General features: G+C 35.6%; 1 protein-coding gene across 12 annotated transcripts in view; it reads left to right on the forward strand.

The window, feature by feature from the left end:
* PPFIBP1 (PPFIA binding protein 1) overlaps positions 1-14,858 on the forward strand; it is a 148,971-nt gene that overhangs the window by 40,911 nt on the left and 93,202 nt on the right. For 8 of the 12 annotated variants that reach the window (XM_025047405.1, XM_025047403.1, XM_025047407.1 and 5 more), the window contains one exon: positions 10,080-10,175. The exons of the other annotated variants lie outside the window; for them this stretch is intronic. The gene's annotated coding sequence lies outside the window, so the exon portion shown is untranslated. The remainder of the gene's footprint in view (positions 1-10,079; positions 10,176-14,858) is intronic. 12 annotated transcript variants of the gene reach the window in all.

A 14,858-nucleotide genomic window follows, 5' to 3' on the forward strand; every position in this document is an offset into this window, starting at 1 on the left:
TTTAATAGGGCTTTAAAAACTTAAACTCTTCATTTTGTATATTTTAAGACATGTTAAAAAATTTCGTGTTCACAGTTTTAGAGTAGAGATGGGAGAGATTTTGCCCATTATTTGAGCAAAAAAATGGCTTGATGGAAATATTTTCAGATTTCTATTTTCAAAATGCACGTTTCTTTCAGAAACCTTTCTCACTGTGACAGTGTCATTTTTAGAGGAACTAGGGCCTTGGGGTTGAGCAATTTGAACAAGTAGAGGTGTCAGATTCACTTGTGCTTACATTAATGATGTTGTCATCCAACCACAGTTACTTTAAGACACTTGTTAATTTCATGGGGGGAGGTCAGTTTGGTTAAATTATGATGATTTATATCTACCCCATTCATTTACCTGGGTACATGTAAACTCTAACACCTTGCAGTCCACAGAAGAACATAGGAATGAGAGCAACTCATGGCTGTGGAACTCCCAGTCTTCCTTCAGGGATCTCTTTTATCTTGTGTGACTAGTTGGCATCTGGACTGAAAGAAGGTGTCAATGGCAATTCATTCATGAAATGTTAGTAAAATTTTGTTTGCCTCCCTCCCTTTCCCATTCTCTCCTACCCTTCCTCCCTCTCTTCGTGGAAGCCTGGCATTGTCTTCTATGCGACAGGGCCAGCGTCTTCTGGTACAGCTGCTGAGGGCACCATGCTGACCCACTCTTCTCCTTTCATATTCATTGCCCCTCTGTTGAAAAAGCCGCCCTCCCCATTCCCCCCGCACGCTTCTCTGCACCTCAGTTATTCCCATGCACAGGTCTGTATGTTTTATATGGTGGCAATCAGAGTGTAGATATTTTGGATTCTTTTGTTTTCACTTAAAAGTACAGTCATTCTTACCCTCACCCCTCCATTTTCAGTTTTGCTTCCTGCAGTTTCCCTTACCTGTGGTCAGCTATAGTCTGAAAATACCAATGCAAAATTCTAGAAATAAACAATTTGTAAGTCGTAAATTGTGCACCTTTCTGGGTAGTGGGGTGAAATCTCCTGCCGTCTTGCGTGAATCATCCCTTTGTCCAGCATCTCCACAGTCTGTATACGCTCTCTGCCTGTTGGTCACTTAGAAGCCGTCTTAGTTATCAGATCTACTGTCATGGTGTTGCAGGGCTTGTGTTCTCATAACCCTTATTTTACTTAATAATGGTCCCAAAGCTCAAGAGTAGTGATGTGGCAATTTGGTTATGCCAAAGAGAAGCTGTGAAGTGCTTCCTTAAAGTGAAAAGGTATGTATGTATAGGAAAAAACATAGTATAGATAGGGTTTAGTACGATCTACATTTTCAGGCATCAATAAGGGGTCTTGGAACACATCCCTTATAGATAAGATACTGTATATCAACCTATTTTGTTTCTCCATGTCTTCAATATGACACCCTGGGTGGTTTCCTAATTTTATTGTTTTGACATGCTAGTATTAATTAAACCATTCACCATCCCTCTAACAATGGATATTCAGATATTTCCAGTTACTTATTGTTATTTAGAATTGTTATTTAGAATTCTAAATAACAATAACAATTCAGATATTTCCAGTTACTTATTGTTATTTAGAATTGTTATTTAGAATTCTAAATAACAATAATTGTCATTTAGAATGAACATCTTTGTGTGCATTAATTTTTGTTTCAGGCAAATTATTTCCTAAGAGAAATACATTGGAATGAAATTACTCTTACTGCAATAGAGCATTAATGTTTCCCTAAAGTCCGAAAGTATTAAATGCAGTGCCACTAACAATGAATGATCAGCAATTTTACTACAACACAAACCGTGTTAGGATTTTTTTGTTTCTTTTGGTATATAAAATGGTAACTCAGGTCTGCTTAATATACATTTCTGGTTACCATTGCAAAGAAATTGTTCCTTGTTTTTATTTATATATATATGTTTTCCTCTGAGACTGAAGTTTAGAATTTTTTTCCCTTAAAAGTATAAACAGTTAAATAAAGTTATAATTTATATGGTATAAAGTAATAAGTTCTGTTATCCAATATGGAGTTTCTATTACCTCCTTTAATAAAAAGATACCTATAACATTATTCTGCCCATTCGCTGAATGAGGAAACTTGAGGCTTACAGAGGTTAACTTGACAAAGATCATGTACCTGAAGTGTTTTGGACTTACAATATTAAAACCCTGATCAATTACAAGTTCTGTATTCTTAGCCATCATGCTGCTCTGCTTCTTTTAACAGAAATAATACATAATCTTTACTGTAAAATTATGAAATACAGATAAGCAAAAAGAAACATAAAGTCACATTCATCTGACATTCCACCACGTCGAGACAGCCGCTGTCGGCATTTTGGAGCATGACAGCGTATGTCAGAGGGGGGCAGAAGACTGAACTCAGACTCTGAGAGCCCGAGAGGTTTTCAAAGAACGTGCGTCTCTTCCTTCATTCCTCTCTAAATATGCGACTGGTAGTGGACTTCTACGGGCTCCGTGAAGAGGAAGAAGAAGGTATTAAAAACCATAGATGCTTATTCTTTTTGACTTTTTACCTTATATACATATTTGCAACAATCAGTTAATATATCATGAACAGACTTCTGTGTCATTAACCACTGGTAACTACCTCCTGCAACCTTGGTCTACTTAATATTTTGTCTAATGAGTATACCTCGGTATAGCTATTGTTAAATACATTTAGATTATTTCTATTCTTCCTTAGAAAATAGCATTGTTGTGAAATTATATACAAAAAGTTTTGCTCATGTGTCCAGTTATTTACTTTAGCTTAATACATATGGAATGCTGTGTCAAAGGTGGTTACATTTTTAGGGTTTTTGATAACCATTGCCAGTTGACACTATACCCTTGAAAAAGTCACCTATAATTTGGGTGAGAAAGAGAGGGAACGAGAGAGAAAGAGAGCAAACAATTTCTTAATGGGATAAAATGGATAAGAAAAGCTAGGATGTTAGCCTTGGATGGTATGGTTTAAAAGAAAATGGGGTTACCTTTTAGTGAGATAAAACCTTTTATGAAAGAAGTGAGCTGCATTTTGTCTCTGTATTTTTTTTCCTTATCACCGGTTAGGGGTGCGTGTGTAGCAAAGCATTAAATATTTCATCCTAATCCTTTTTTTAGAATTGCAGTGGATTATCTTTTGAGATTTAGAAAATTTATAGGTCAGTGTGTCTTTCTGAATATGGAAGCTGAAAATCAAATAATCAGGTATTTTAGCTTTAGTTTTCCTAAAGGAATATATCCTAATCTAGTTTAAATAAGTCTATAAAACTCCAAGGTCTTGTGTTGGTTGGCAGAGTTTCTATCAAGAGGTAGCTGGGTAAGACCTATTTTAGGCAGAAAACTCTCAGCTTTGGATATTACTCTTGGGCACATCTATATTATAAGATGGTTTTGTATTGTTTTGAAGGTCCTGTTATAAGCCTATATATATATAGTATTCAATTCTTTATAATTCAGTAGCTTAATTCTTAGGAAATAAGTTTGCGAGCCTACCAATCCACTTCTTTCTAAAACACACAGGATGCAGAATTCGTGTTCCTAGTTTGACAATGAAAATACATCTGTTCTATTTGAATATGGTACCTTCTGGGTCGGCAATGTGATAAGAGTTCATAAGGGGCCAACACACTTTCCACAGCTGCGATGACCTTACGAGTGAGTATGCTGGTTCTCAGAGTCCTACTGGCACGATAAAGTGTTTTATACCAGTAGGCTGAAGTCATTGTTTTGATTCAAACAATTACTCCATAAATTTCACATTAGTTCAGAATGCTCTTTCAGAATACTTGTGAGAATGAAGTGGTTTGACTTCATATTTTTGGGGGTGATATTTGCAATAACACATCAGTTAATGATATTGGTGGAAAGACTTGACTCTATAGGATTTCTTGAGTATGGGGCTAGAATTTTCGAGATAATGATCTTGCTTCTTTTTAATAGGCATAGAACATATTTCAGAATATTTATAGAACTTTTTCCTCTGAGGACATGACTGACTATAGTCTGCAACCTCTGATTTCTGCCAAACTAACCCAAAACAATACAAGAAGTATGCAAATAATGGGAACGTCTACTCTAAAGTTCTTGCCCCAAATTTAAAATATAAAGTTTTAATACATTGTCGTGTAAAAATTTCACTGAAGTTCATGATATTTGTCATGAAAATTAAAGTATAAAGTATTTGCCAGAAAGAAAAATAGGTGTGCCGGAAGCTAAGCCATGTTCCTTCTCGAGCTCCCACCCTAACATATCGCCCCACATCACATGCAAGTGTGCATATATTTATTTTTATATAAAATTTTATGGCAGACTTTAATAATTTCAATCAACTCAGTCAAAACTTTCAGAAAATAACTTTCGAATTCCAAACTTGCTTAGAATCTTTGAATTAAAATCTTTTTGTGGGAAATAAAAAGTAATTTGCCAGTATTGGCAAAGACAGCTATGAATGAAAACTTTAGAATTTAAAAAAAAGGCAACTATTACTAAACAGTACAAATAGGATTGAGAAGTAACATGTTAACTTAGAAACATGTAGGCCTTATTTGATGTAATGTGTCAGTAGATATTGCAAATACTAAAATTTTGTAACTTTGAGGGAAATTTGACTATTGAATTTGATTTAGGCATGAAAAATAGAACATCAGGTATTATCAGATTTTTCATTAAGCTAGTATTTACTGCATGGTGCTTGGTATTATGGGAACACAGGAAAACTGTACATTCAACCTATTGAAAACATAAGGGATAAATTCGAAGCCCTTTGTCCATCCTCAGATTCTCAGATATACTGTAACATGTAATTTCTTCAACTCTTTAATATCTACTTTTTGGCTAAGAGCCATCACTTTCTTGTACTGCTTAACTTGATCTTTCCTTCTATCACTAGCCCTAGCCGTTAGCTTTTTTCTGACCATTCCACAAGGAAATAAGTTTTAAGTCTGTTCATGTGAGTTACTGGATAGGCAAAAAACAAAGCCGTATTGGAATACAGATGTTTATGGTGGGCTGGACATCATGGTGGGCTAAACAACTCAACCTTGTAATTTAAATTTGCTTCTTAGCTAAACTAGCACTATTTATCATTGACCTTGAACCTAAAATTTGAAAATGCCAAGAGTTTATTTGAAAGAATCTATTCTTTGATAACAAAGACTTATTGAGGGGAGTACAAAACATATTTCCGGCATATTTAGAAAGTGAAACCCAATATGTGATTAAATGCCCAAATGAATGAATGGGTCAAAATACTAAATACTGTTGGCAATAAGAGAAGTGGAAGACTATGTAAAGATGTAATATGAAAGGCTTTATTATTTGAATAAGACATGAGAACTGGCCACAAATATGATTTTGAGCATGGTTATTTGATTGTAACTCCTACAATCCCTATTTCCAGTTGAAGAGAAGCAGGATTTTGGACCCAGGTCTAATCTAACTCTGAAATTTGTGGTGTAAACTATCTGGATATCCCACAACTTTATGAACTGAAGCACTCTATCAGTTTCCTCCTTCCTTCAAGGTACAACTCAGTGATGGCCCTTCCCTAATGTCATTTTAGATCCCCTAATAAGAACTTTTAACCTTTAATAATCAGCTTTAGTCTTTCATGTACAATTTCTCACACTAGATTGTGAAGATCCAGTCCTCACAGGAAATACAAATTATATCCCGCATTATTTAGTACAGAGATGGGGCTGCTACTAGATGTGATGTTGGTAGTAGAAAATAGGGGAGTACAGGATGAGTATAGCTTCAGAAGCAGGTATAGAGATGATGTGCAGAAGGAAAAACAGGCCATTCTGGTTACCTAAATAACCAAAAACAGAAAAAAGTAGGATTGGAAAAGTAGGTAAGGGGTAAGATGAGGAGCATCTTCAATGTCAAACTCAAGGATTTGGACTTCACTCTGTAGACATCGAAAGCTGGTTAAAGACTAGTCTTATTAAAAATTAGTTGAGACTATCTCCAAATGTGAAATTGGTGATGAGTAATTTAGCTGTACATTTTCTCTTATTTTATTTGGACCATATAAACCTATCATTCAGTACGAAACAGCGCTGGGTCACCTTTAGGTGACAGATTTCCTCCAAACATCTGGAGAACTTTAGGAAGTGATGGGGATGATTCAGCCAGGGGCCATCTTCCTGAACCATGTGACTGTCGATAACTGGATAGAGCTCTTCTTGCCAAGCCGTTAACAGTCTTTCCATAACTTTTGTTGGTGTTTGTTCAGCCTTTTCCCAGATGGAAACTAGGCAGAGGATTAGATGATATGGGATAAAGTTTGGAAGATTTAGAGTCTCTCTGGTATCCTGAAGGCTTTCTGAAGGGCCCGAACTGCCCAGAGAGGCTTTATTTACCAAAGGAAAGATAGACGTTGGTTAGTTTAAGTCTTTGATTACTCATGGTTAAAAGAAAAAAAAAAAACATAAGAAGTATGGGTTTTTATAGTCCCAATACTCCAAAGTTAGCTCTAATCTTAGAAGAGTCTTAAAAGTTTATGAAAGTAAAAAAAAAAAAACAACCAACCAAAAAAACACAGTCTATGTAAGTCCGTTTGTATTATTTTGGGTATCCTAAATCATACAGAGGTGTACTTTACTTTCTTTATCTAACATTTCTAAGTAACAGACCTTTTGAGATTTCTGTTTATTATCTGTAGCTTTTATAAAAAAATTATTATCAATTTAACACAGAAATTAATAATACCAGCTTTGGACCTTGGTTGCCAGAGTTCTGATCCTAATTTTTTGACTTAACAGCAGTGTGACCTTGGGCAAGTTAATCCTTCTGCCTCTGTTTTCTCATCTGTGAGATGGGGATAATCATTTACTTTCCTCGCAGGGTGTTTGCCAGAATTAAATGAACAAATTCCTTGTTAATTTACTAATAGTAAAGCCCTTAGAATAGTGCCTGGTACATGAGTTCCCAATAAATATTATCTATTATTTTATTATAAAGGAGAAAATTAAAATGGGTAAAGGTTAACTTAGGTAGTTATCCCTTTTGTAAGATGAATAAACCAGGATTAGTGTTTCTTATTTCAAGATTTAATTCACTGAGGTAACTGTTTCTTAGACCAGCGGTTAGCAAACCTTTTGTTAAAGGGTCAGATCAGATAATAAATATTTTTTACCTTGCAGGTTTATGGTCTCTGTTGCAACAGCTCAACTCTGTCATTGTGTCTTGTAAAAGTAGCCATAGAGAATATGTAAATGAATGGTCATGACTGTGTTCCAATAAAATTTTATTTACAAAAACCAATGCCAGGCTGTATTTGCTCTGTGTACAGACTCTTTCCTGATTTAGATACTTAAGTCAGCTCTAAATAGAGACTTGGGATTTGATTTAGTTTTACAGTATGAAATATGGCATAATAAACAGTAACTTTTTAATGATTATATCTTACATGTTACTCTTAGTTATGATGGTTATTGTTTAGAATATCAGAGGGATTTAGAAAATAAACAATAATAATAAATGTGTTTTCTATCTCAAAGAGATATACAGAAGTCATTTATTTAATGGTCTGGAGGATTTTCTTGGATTTGAAATCTGAGGTTTGGGCAGGATGTTAAGTGTTTGTTTTATCAAGTGAACACAAATACAGACTTTTTGTTTTGGTTTTTGTAATTTCTGTATAGGAAAAGTTTGTGAGTCAAATAAAAAAAACTATGTAATTATCTTTGTCATTACACTATGGATTTTTCTGCTAGGAATGTTGTTTGCATGGGTTTGGATTTTTTTTATAGCTTATTTTTCAGTTTAATAATGTGTTCTTGTTTTGAAACTTGTCAACGAGCCTTTTGGTGAGTGACTGTATTTATATTTTACATCTTTCTGAGGAAATGACTAAAGTCTCTTTCATTTGATCAAAATTGTAACAAAGGACATCTTTGATTTACTTAAATAAGGCTTATGGTGGAAACTCAAAAAAAAAATCTAATGGTTCATGTTTATAAATGTTTTTATGCATTCAGTCCTGGTTGGGCCAAATAATCAGAGCTCTGTGCTAAGGGATGAATATGCTCAATGCTTGCTAGTTAAAGAAATTCCTCTGGAGCAAGTTCAGGCAGCATACTTTGTTATCATACTGTAAAAAAAATTGTTTTCTACTTTTACATGTCATTTTGAATTGGGTCTTATAGAACATAGATATATGTTTTTCTTTAAACTCTTCCACTGACTTTCTCTTTCCTCACTCCTGTCCAAGAGGTCTGGACATGTGCGAAGTTATCTAAACCTTGCTCATGTAATTTCTGGCAAGGAGACTGATGAGGGTTGGGGCAGGGCCTGGGGAAGTGACTGACTCACAGAAACCACTGTGCCTTGCTTCCTGCTTGAGCCCCTATATCCTCATATCTAGAATATCCACAGGCTCTCTCTACCCTATTCTGATTCCCTTATTGTTGGTTTTCATGGTAGTATAGGTGTCTTCTGCTGTTTGTTCCAGGGCAGGAGAGGAAGGCACTGGGGAGGAAGGAAGAGAGGGCCTGATCCAGCCACTTGGACCCAGGTTGAAACTCACATTTTCCCATAAAGGCTCTGTTAGAGATGGTGGTTGGATTTTGGTGTGATTACTCTTCTAGGTTAGCTATGTTATATAACTCATTGGGATTTTCTGCACTAGCTTTTAATGTAATCACTTAGTTTCAAACTTTTTATAAACAGCTCAAGGAACCTCTTAGCCAACTAAAGTTTGGATCAAAGTATAAAACAGATAAAGGTGAAATTGCTCTGCCCACTACCACACATCCACTCACTTTTGCCTCCGTTCTCAAACACCTGTGGGTGAGGTTTCCTGGGCACTCACTTCGAAAACTACTGATTAATATAACTACTTTTGGAGCACACACTAATCTTAAAATCAGGCTTGCCTAAGTATGCATCATTAATTGCTTAAAATTTACCTGGATCGGTGTATACGTATGGGTCATACATGAAGCTAGCTTTAGGGGAAGCTGAATGGACAGATGCATACCTGAGTCAAAAATTCCTTCAAGACAATCTCTGTCCCCCATTCTATCATAAGCAATGCATTTTATTTCAATGATAAGCAACTGCCTCTTCTCAAGTTCTCTTTCTTTTTTTTTTAAAAAATGAAAATGTCCTCAGGAAGGATATCCATCAAGTTGTAACTTTGGCACTGACCTTATAGTTTCCCTACTAAATTAAACATCTTGGATCACTGACTCCTCAGAGGGGCAGAAAGAAGGAAGCTGCTACACTCCTACTTCATAATTTTGCCTGGGACTGGCCCTGACTATAAATATATATATACATATATATATTTTAAAAACACATGTGAAGCGTTTAACTTGGAGATACTTTGCTTTCTCATTTAGGTGGAGGTTGTTATTAGGTATTTGAAAAGTGAGCCCCTCAAAAGGAACTTTTACTATTCCTAAATATTCCTTCACTACTGAAAGATATTTTATTATTATAATGTGGGGATATATATGCCCATATATATACTAATGGGATTATTTTTTCTAATATATATTATTTTAAAGATATAAGGGAATCAATCAGAAACATAAGTCTAAAAAACAGTATATATGTTTCTACATATTGTCTACATAGTGTTCTTGTTGACAAGAAAACAGTAAATTTCTTCATTTTTCTTTTAACCTTAACACCTAAATATTGTAACACTATGGTTCATTCATTTACTCAACACATATTCGTAGAATAACTCACTTATGTCAACTACTTTGTGCTATAGAAGTTAATGATGTTGGTTTCAGCAGAAATTCAGGCTTCAAGGTCTGTTTGAGGTTGTCTAGTCACTGAGGAAGTAAGGAAGAATGAGAAGGAGGGAATAATGGATGGGGAGAAGGAATGAAGGGGAAGCGGGAGGAAGAAACAGCGGAAGGATAAATGGAAGGAAGTTAGTTAAATCTATTGGTCCTTAACACATTTTCTTGTTTTTAATTACACACATATTATCTAGTTTGCTGTTCTTTGCTTATATAATTTACCATCTGTAGGTTTTATTTTTTTCTGGTGTACTATAATCTGAAGTTAGTTTTAATTTATCTTTCCTATATTTGTTTCTTTTCAGAATTAAAGAACTTTATGGATTAGTTTGCTAATAAGTACGTGCAAGATTTGAAGAGCTGAAGAAAAAAATCAGTATTAAACCCGTTTTTTTTTTAATGTAAGTAAACTCTTCACCATTGTTCATATCTGACATCTTTAAAGCCTGCAATTACCTTTCTGTATACTCAGTGTGTAAACTTTTTCTCAGTAGTAAAGTTACTTGACTATGTCAGTCTGTTCATTATGTCTATGAGAATTTATGACCCACCCCTCTCTTTAAAATTTTTTAAATCTAAAAGTAATATGACTAACATATTTGGCTGTAGAATTTAGGCATGTTGTGACAATGAGCATATCTTTTCTTGGCTCTGAGAAGGAAAACGCAGACCTGGGAGCACATTAAAAAGCACTATCTTCTCTTCCAGTCCTTTATTCTTTATCCCACAGACCACTTTAGTGTCCTGTCTAGGCCAGTGGGAATCTTTAGTTGACCCATTAATGACCCTATAGGCTTAGAAAAATGAGGTATTTTGATAGAAGCTTATTTATTCCTTTGCTTCTTATTTCTCTTGCTCAGTAACAACAATAACAACAACAACAACAACAACAATAATAATTTAAGACTGTACTAAGTGACAAGCACTTGAACAATGCAATTCAATATTTATTCAGCAATTACTTTTTCTGAGTGTTTGCCATATCCAAGGTACTATTCTGACTCTGTTACCTTATATTATCCTCCTGGTAATCTTGCAAAGCAGGAGTTAATATTTCAGTGATCTAGATGAGGATACTGAGATTCAGAGACAGGTAAGGAGGGTGCTGATGGTCACACAGCTAGCAAGTGGCACACCTAGAGTGTGAACACAGCGCTGTCTGGTTTTCTGACTTGCCGCATACTAAATAGTGCTTAAAGGTTTAACTGGTGCAGCTGTTGGCAGAAGACTGGGATCTTCTGGGTTGTGTTCTTCACTAAATGTGATCCTAATCCTTCTAAACTTTAGCTATAGCCATGAGGAAGGAAGTTGGGGAAACATCCCCCCATGTTTGAGAGATAGCTTTGTTACCTGGATAGGAAGTTATGAGATCGCATGTCAAGCCCCAGTCCTTCCTTGGATTTCCCGTGTGTCCTTGAAACATTTAACCTCCATGAGAAACAATTACTCTTATGTCATCTAAGAAGAGCAGACCAAGTGTTCTCCAGCGTCTCTTTCAGTCAGCTTTTTTTCGAGTATCTTGTACATAGAGGAAAGAGCATAAGTCATAAGTTCATGGCTTGATGGAATAATTGTCACAAAGTAGACACACCTATGTAACAGCACTCAGATTAACAGAAAATTACCAGCACCCAAAAACCATCTTCTTCTAATGCTCCTAGGAATAACTGATTTCCTGATTTCTGATGCTATTGATCAGTTTTGCCTATTTTTAAAATTTATGAAAATAGAATCATACAATATATATTCTTTTGTGTCTGGCCTATTTTGCTTATTATGTTTGTGGAATTCAACTATGATATTGCACATAGTTTAATTTTTTCATTTTCCTTACTATTATTTAATTGTTCATCTCTTTTACGGTTGCTAGACATTTAGATAGTTTTCAGTTTGGATGTATTACAAATAGTGCTCCAATGAATATTTTCGTGCATATGTTTTGGTGAAGATTGTATTTTGTTTGTTCATGGACCACTCAGCAATTTAGATTTTGCAGCTCTGTGGAGTGATGTTGAAGTCAACCTCTTTGAAAGCAGACAAGTTGATTTTAGGTAGCCTCTTGGGTGTGTGGCCCCCTGGAAGCCCTCTCTGATGTGTATGTAATGTGGTAAGGCTTGCTCCCCTGCTGGAGAAGAGCTTTGGTTGGGCATAGAAAAGGACTGCAGAGAGGAAGAGAAAATATATCCAGAAGAGAGAGGTGTCTGAGTCTGGGCTCCCCTAGAAAAGATTAGGATATCTCACCAGCCAGAGCAAGAGCCTGAAAAAGTGACAACCCAAGGGGTTATTAATATTCCAAACTTATAGGTTTGCTGTGACAATTTAGTGCAATAGTGTCAGCAGTGTGCTTTTGGGCACATTGGACTGGCACTATAAAAATAGCCATTCTTTTTATTCTTCTTCTTATTATTATTATATCACCAGTTTGACTCTGTATCTGATACTTTACATGAGTTTTTAGATCATTTGTTAAAAATATGAGAGCAACTTAGTTTCTTTTTTAAGTGGTGAACAGTAACAAAAATATTTTTCAACTTGCCTCACCTTAATCTGAAACTCAGAGGAAAAATGAGGAAACAATTGCCCATGTGTCCTTGGCATGTCCCTCCCCAGAATGAGTCACTGAAGACACTCTTGGTTGTTGGAACTGTTTTACTCAGTTCAAGAAGAGGCTAGTGGAACCGAAATTCATGGGAAAGTTGGGTCATTGTGCACAAAGGAAATGGTAATTTCATATATTAGTCTCAACTCTTGCCAGGCATTTTGCAAAGACCTATCTTTATTTTTCATGGGGCTTTGGTGAGAGGCTATGTGGCTGATTCATTGCAGACCACAGCTATTATAGGGTGTACATTCCAGCTGATGGCGGTTGGTGACATCTTTCCACCTGTTAGTGAATTCTGGTCTAGCTATTGGGGCATATGGTATAAATTAAGCTTGATTTTGCCCTTGGTGAGGTTTCAATCTAGCAAATGAATAGTGTTGTGTTCTAAAAAGGAACTTTGAAAGTGACTTGAGTCACAGAGAACATTTGACCTAAGATTCTGAAATTCTAGTTCTGACTTCTCTACTAACTAGCTATGGAACTTCAGATATATTATTTATTCAGGACCTCAATTTCTTCATATTTAAAATCAGGAAGTTACTTTATATTTGGACTTTTAATATAATACTTAGTTTTGCATGTATTTGTGTTTTTCTAAATGCTAGATTCTTTCTCAGGTTTCGTCACAAGTCAAAATTTCTTGTGACAGCAGATTTTGGTACTTAATGATAGTGGGGGAAGGAGTAGTTTCAAGATATGACCTAAGTTCGCAAAATAGTTAATGTCTACAGCAGGGAAAAAAACAAATGACCAAATGACCTGACTGTTGTGACTGCTACAGAGCTATGTGAGTATATATAAATTCATTTTCACACCGACATTTACTTTATCCAGCTCTAATGCACTTGCTCTATTCATTAAAGGATTTGTATATTTTTGTATAAACTACATAAACAAATATGCAAGACATTGCATATAAATATATGGCATAACTGGATTATGAAAGCTGTATTTGGCCTTATATCATGTCTCTACTTAAATTCTCAGTTCCCACATAGTTAAGAGTATCCCAAATAAAATTCGAGTTTGTTTTATCATTCCAGAAATTATGAAGTATTTATTACAAACCAGTATTTTAAAATCTGCATTGAAATTAAATATTGGTTTAAATAGTAATAAAATAAGAGTAAATGCTAAATAGTGTTATTACTTATTAATTACTTTTTTTCAAATTCTGACCTCTATCCTCTTAAACCCAGGGGTATCTACATGAAGCTGATGCAGAAAGACATATAGGAAAGAAAGTAAACTAAAAACTTTGGAATATTTGTACTTTTAGTCATTTAGATGTTATGGCAGCTGGCAAATAAAAGAGCTGTTATTGTCTCAGAGTACAAGCAATGCCCTAATTTCTCCAATGTGCTCATGGTTCTTGAAATCACATAATGGTGGCGAAAGCTGTCTGGTCATACCGCTTCTGAGGCTGAGTGGACGCAAGCACAAGGATGAGGTGCGGCTTCATTGCTGTTTTCTCTTCATTAGGCCAAGGAAGGCCATGCGATTGTGTAGGTCATTACTCAACGCGTGCCTACGTGTCACTCCACCTGGTCGTGTAGTGGTTTCTAAACTGGCAGTTCATAGCTGCTGAGATACTGTCATCCCCAAAGAAAAGTGTCCACCATAGCTCTGTCCCTTTATGCCCTTTTCTCAAAATCCTTCTTGCAGCTTTTATCACTTTAATTATTCTATGGGTTGAAATGCTCTATTCTTGACTATCTTTTTGTGGACCAAAGGAATCATGTGTCACATAGGTGGTTTGTCTTATGCTTCATTGGTTCATTATAACTTGAGACAATACATAAACAAATTTCTTTTCATCATGAAACATACACAAGATTTTCTTTTCCATTTTTTTCTCGCTAGTAATCCCTCCCTCTCCTACCAAATATTTAGGATCACTTTTACAATTGAATGAAGATGTCATTAGGCTTTTAGAGCCATTTCTTCAAGAAGATGCTTCTTTTGTGTATGAAGGTTTGGATAGAGTTCGAGGACTGCTGAAGCTACTTGCTCACCTTGCCAAACTCATAGCAGTTTTAGTCTCAGTTGCTCTGTTTTCTCCTCACCTCTTAGGAAATGGGCAGTTAGTGGCTTTGATTTTGTTTTTTTTCTCCTTAATACAGATATGCAAGTGTGTGACTGTAGACAGAGAGAAAGGAAATGTTTACACATGTAGCAAATAAATAACCAAATCTGGTGTGTGTGTGTGTGTATGTCCAGCTCTATAACTGGACAGGTGGTGTGTTTTTCTCTTATGCTGCCATGCATTTATACATTTAATTAGGAGGCTTTAGCATCTCTGACAGTACTTAATTGTGTAGTCTCAGCAGTTTTTTGAGGAGGAGAAAGAGGGTTCAAAGGAATCTCACTTTGTGGATCTGTGGTTTAATATTATGATATTTCTGGGAAACCAGGGTTCTGGAAACAATTTCAATTACTAAGGTTCTCCATTGCTTCAGGAGTGAAGAAATGGGCAAAGGGA

This window comes from Pteropus alecto, unplaced genomic scaffold, assembly GCF_000325575.1.
Source record: "Pteropus alecto unplaced genomic scaffold, ASM32557v1 scaffold103, whole genome shotgun sequence".
In the NCBI taxonomy this organism is placed as follows: Eukaryota; Metazoa; Chordata; class Mammalia; order Chiroptera; family Pteropodidae; genus Pteropus; species Pteropus alecto.